Source organism: Pecten maximus, chromosome 3 (assembly GCF_902652985.1).
Source record: "Pecten maximus chromosome 3, xPecMax1.1, whole genome shotgun sequence".
Classification (NCBI taxonomy): Eukaryota; Metazoa; Mollusca; class Bivalvia; order Pectinida; family Pectinidae; genus Pecten; species Pecten maximus.
In genome coordinates this window covers 33,489,612-33,495,611 of record NC_047017.1, presented here as the reverse complement: position 1 = coordinate 33,495,611, position 6,000 = coordinate 33,489,612, and positions in this window count along the sequence as shown.

The following is a 6,000-nucleotide window of genomic DNA, read 5'->3' as shown; positions in this document are numbered from 1 at the left end:
ATGGGCAGTTCCAGTATTGATTCTATGCTGAACTCTGTCTGTCCGGCCTAGGTCACTAGATGACCTTGAGAAAACATCACTGTATTTAGTCAGCAATAATGCCAATTGCCTCCTTTCATCTGCTGAAATATGAGCGGAGCTTCTCTCCAACAGGTCCGTTAAATGTGATGGGACTTCCTGGTCACTGGAACTGCTGTCGTTACATTCCGCATCGGTCACAGCCCTGACAACCTCTGGGATAGATTCCTCGTAGCAGGATTCACAAGTCCCCAGTCGCATGTTTGGGTACAGGGTTACAGGGCAGTTCTCTAAGTTCACAATAGTTACAGCCTTCCGCTCTGACCGAGTATCAACTATACCTGGAAGTAAAAGTATTGTTTGGTCGGATATACCCTCTGTTGTCATCTCGATGAGTCCAGCATCGGCTAAATGGGTTGAACCTGATATCGAAATCGGGACATAAGCACGTGAAAGAGGTGGAACTACGGGGGTCTCACTTGCCGAAACCTTGCATATCATCTGTGTTTCTCCGCCAAGCCAACAAGGGATGTCGTTGGTTTTTGTGCACAGCGCCAATTTCTTGTAGTCTATCCTAATAATATTTTTCAGCAGGAAATCTTGTCCAAGGATAGCTTCTCCATTTATGTCACAAACGGTAACCGGTGTTGGATAAATGGTATCGCCAATAAGAATCCCCAGCTCTGTACATCCTTGAACGGTGACCTCGTTACCGTTCACGTCTAACAGCTTACGCGAACTGGGGGTAAGGTTGAGATTTTCATTTACAGAGTTAAATATGGATGTCGGGATTAAAGTTGCTGTCGAGCCGGTGTCGATCAAAAAATTTACGGAAACACCGCAGATATATCCTTTTATGTATAACCCATTGTCCCATTTCTTATATGGTTCTCCAACATTTCCCAGCCACATCACACTTTCAATTCCGTCGGGCCTGTCCTCCGTCACACCTAGGCCCTCTGAGCGGACGGGTAGGAGTTTCCCTGGTTCTTTTGGCTATCATTTTGGTTCTGCCTATTATCCGGGCAATCCCTCATGAAATGGTTAGGGGACTGGCAGATGTAACAAGTCCTTTTACTATTCTGTTGTCTGGATTGTCCTGTACCTCCATATGACTTCTTATGATTGCTCTCTAGCTTCTCAAGACGTTCTTCAAGCCTCTTCAGCAAACTTTCAATGCCACTGGAGTTGTTTGTTGTGTCCGGTGGTGTACCATCCTGGGGGCGACGAACTTGCTCATTGACAGCTCGAACTGTTGACCTCTTCTTATCATCTTCTCCCAGTATCCCTTCATATCTCTCTACCACCTCCACAGCTTGCTCTACAGTCTTGCAATCTTTGTCAATACACCGACATTTCATCTCCAAAGAAATGCTCTTATAAAGTTGGTTCAAGGCTAGGGCTTCCTGGGCACTTGCACTAAGATTTGCGTATGCTCTTTGCGACATCTGTCGGAGGTCATCCCCAAGGGCAGCTATAGTTTCAGCTTGTTGACGTTTACGAGCCTCGAATCTTGACAGCCATCTATTCTGTTGTCTGGAGCTCCCAAAGCGTAGCTCTAACTTCTCAATAAGACCCTGATATCTCGTCCTGTCAGTTGCAGGCAAACTAATGTAGTAGGTTCGTGCTGGTCCACGAAGACATGTTGCTAAGGCCAATACTTTCTCATTGTTATCCCACCTCCCCAACTCAGCACATGCTTCAAAATGGGATATATACTCCTGCCAATCTTCTGTCCCCGTATACTTCTCAGGCTTCATCTGAATAGTCTTTCTTGGTTGGAAGCGCCCGATAGGCTCTAAAATGCGGTTTGGCTCTATGTAACCAGATGCTTCTTCAAATTCCTCAAGTTCTGCTGTCTCGTCATTGGCTATGTCATCGCGGTCACCTTGACCTTGCTCATCAGGTTCCGTTTCGTGTCGAAATACTATGTCGCGATCCGGTGAGTTGGCCATCATAAATTGATAGACTTGGTTAACTATAACATAACATTTAAATAACTAAATATATATATACAAGGGTTCCACTACACTAGCAAGTCGTCGAGGCGAGGTCCGTATCCTGGATATCATTGAGAATTATGACATCCCACTTCTGACACCATTTGTAACAGGAATGCCGATTCATTGATTTCCTCCAGGTAACTTCTCAAACACAACAGACAGAATTCTTTAAGTTCAAGTCGGTCAATTTATTAGCGAGGAGCATCTATACATTTGTACAACATTATATGGCCTTCCTCTTAATCTCACTCTCTCTCTAAGTCACTAGTGTAGTGGGAGATTGCTCGCGATAGCCCTACAGTGGCATACTATTAGAATATCGGACACGCCGGCTGGTCAGATGTACCACCTCAGTATATTATTAGTAAATGGGAGATAACCCATGAAATATTACATGTAAATAAAGTTGTTATACTGAAAACTTTACCATCATTTAGAGATACAATTTAGTCTTAAGTTAACTAAGTGTAGAATATAAAAAGATATTCCATAAAATCCCAAGCCATCTTGTATGGCTATATAGGTATAAGTACCTTGCAAGAATGATGCTAGTGCTGTCGCTGGCTGAGCAGATCTGAGAGAGCCAGTCGAAATTCCGCGCCTTTATAAACTTTTGCAGCGACCACGTGATCGAATCTGACCAATCAGCGCTTGTCCGGCGCCGGACCATAATCTCGTCACCGGACAATAAAATCAATGTTGTAATAAAATACCAAAATAATTGCCGGTCGCCTGTCCGTTTGGCTTATAATAAATGTAGACATAAATTAATACTAGATAATGACTTGTCCGTCAGAAATTACACACTATGAAAGCTTTTGTAAACTTGTCCGGCACTTCGGTATACACAACTATTATAGTACCGGAAGTGCATCGATGCTACTAACATGAAACATAGTCCGCAGACTTTTCAATAAATAAACTCTGTTCGCTCTCACAACTCGATACCAGATTCTTCCAAATCACTTATACAATATATCTACTAATTATCTAAACTATTTAGAGAGTATTTATCGGTCCCTATCTTATAACATAGTCGTTACATCACTTCCTTCATCAACAAAGATGGCGCCGCGAATAGGACAACACACTCAGTCACGATGTTTAGCTTTACGATAATGTCCCTTCCGTGGTTCGGTGATCGTAATCCAAGGACGAAAATCCTGTATTTCAAGTACGTAACACATCCCGATAGTTCATTATGAACGAAAGTTTGTTTGATATGTGATTAAGTGTAGTTATCGAATCAATCCCACAGATTCCACTTCTGTTTTCCATAGGCAACGTCCTATCACGGTTGCAATGGTTTCCACACGATTATAGATACAAATTACAAAGTAAGCTAGCACTATTTCTAAAACTTCCCAACATTTCCCATGTACAATATTTGGGTAAACTAAGCTGTAAATAACGATCAGAATCTCACCTGACACACACATCGTAAATGGCCAAAATGATACTGGTATACATTTCAATATAAAGTCTTACATTTATTACAATATTATCAAGTAAAACATATATATATAGTAGACAAAATTATTGTGTAGGCAGTATTATCGTACCACACATCAGCGAAACATGTAAAACCACTGGTATATGTCACATTGGTAAACTACCAACATGTCCCTTTATTAGGTACACGCCCACACACATCCTCTCGATCTGGACACTTACTGAATAACACACGACAGGAATAAGTCTTAGGTACCTAACTTTAAAACATTTAACAAGACATCCGGGAAGTACATTTTGATTGCATACTGGGAAATAATATCAATACCACTTATACACTTATGTACATTTATTTCAGTAGTAACTTACACCCAGTAATCTTACATTCTCTACCGATATCTCAGATCATTGTTATTTCACTGTTACATGTGTATCCATATAATAACAACTGAACAACAGGACGTTCGCTGTCCTCGCATGTGTTTCCTTATATCAGCTAGTGTTGTTTGTATCAGTTAAAGGTACCCTTATATGCGCGATATGTGTAAATATTGTTAATGGTAATAGTTCTAAGTAGCATTTTCCTTCAATATATTTATTGCAAACGCGAACTATTCAAATAGTGAAAAAACAGATGGTATAATGTTTCTGAAGAAAGGCATTTTCTGAAATTCTTAGCAATCTCAATCTGGAACAATCAATTTTTCTGATAGTTGATAGTCCGTGGTTAATACTGGGAGTACTGCGTTACAATTGTGATTTTTTTTTTATCATTATTATTATTATTTACAAGCTAACCGGTAATAAGTATTTATATATTAAAGTATTTAAAAGGTAAAAGTTGCAGTAATCCAGACGAGTCTGTCGTTGATACATTTATTATGAGATGGCCCTATGGTCATAATCAGGGTCAGCTGAGGGAGTCAGATCAGGCCTGCAGACCAGTCAATTTTAAACAAAGAAGCACTGTACATGAGAAGTACAAATATTCTAAATAGAAAAATCTCGCGGATAAGATCGACTATGGTTGAGAAGATGAATTATTTAATATGACCATAACTGTAAACTGGAAAACGAAAGTAGGTCTAGCCTAGGTGAAGCAGAGACTCTGGGTGAAGCAAATACTGCTATTTTCGCAATAACTGTTCGTTTTACTTGATACGATAGCTATGAACATAATCAGTGTTACTTTCCGTTGTATTTTAGCACATTGGTGTCTCAAAAAAATGTGAAAATAATCCGGTAAAGTTCAAGAACTTCTGTTTTTATTATCGTCATGTTTTCCGGGTCACGTTCTAATAGCATGTGAGCTTCCGGTTACGTCATCAAATTCATTTCCCGCGAATTTATTGGGAAATCTAAATTACACTCATAATGAAATGAAATGAAAGGAATAAAAAATGACAAAATAAAAATATTGTGATCAGTATTTAGTGCGACATTAAATATTCGTTGTAAATAGTTGCTACGATTCGCTAACCTAAAGCACAAGTAATTGAAATCAAATCATTTTAAAATCCATATTTCGTTTCTATTATAATCTTAAAATTTGCATCACAAGATTGTTTAGAAGCTTTGCAGTACTGACTCTTTCAAACGCACAGATGATTTGATTTGAGCAAAGATGGCGACCTGAAGCTGTGAGGCGGTTTGGATTGAAATTAAAATGCGTATATTTCGGCAAGTAAACATCGTACAATGTACCCGTGTGGTCAGATCATCTAATTTTGTCATTATGTATTCAGAACAGTTGTTTTTTAGTCGCTACGGTCATTAACATAAAAATTCGGATTATTATAAATACTTATTTAATTATTGTTAACAATATTTGTGTAATCCTTTAAGAATTATAAACGTTGTTTGGACACGTACAGGAAGTGTTTTCCTAGACAGAATTGTCCTTTGTCTGCTCTGTTCTTTAATTTAGTGACACTGTTTCGCCGTACCATTAGGTTATATCTGTTATAATCAATGTCCGTAATTAATCAGTATAACAATAGGGACCCACGTATTGTGACAACGGTCTGACAGTATATACATCTGGGGTAGGACATAAAGTCACTTTTCACTCCCCTACGTTTATATCGCGGCCTGTTCGTCATGTTTTTACTGTAGATGAATATAATGCTGTGTTGAAATCCATGATTTTATGAAAACCTAATATTTCAAATTATGAGGTTTATTGAACTACGGAAATGTTGCCCTACCCTATCCAGATTTTGGTATTTCTATTGACCTGCTTGGTTATATTCCTTGTAATTACGAGTCCTAGAAGGACAAACAGCTGTATGGTGTCCATGATATCACTGACGAGTCCTAGAAGGACAAACAGCTGTATGGTGTCCATGATATCACTGACGAGTCCTAGAAGGACAAACAGCTGCATGGTGTCCATGGTATCACTGACGAGTCCTAGAAGGACAAACAGCTGTATGGTGTCCATGATATCACTGACGAGTCCTAGAAGGACAAACAGCTGTATGGTGTCCATGGTATCACTGACGAGTCCTAGAAGGACAAACAGCTG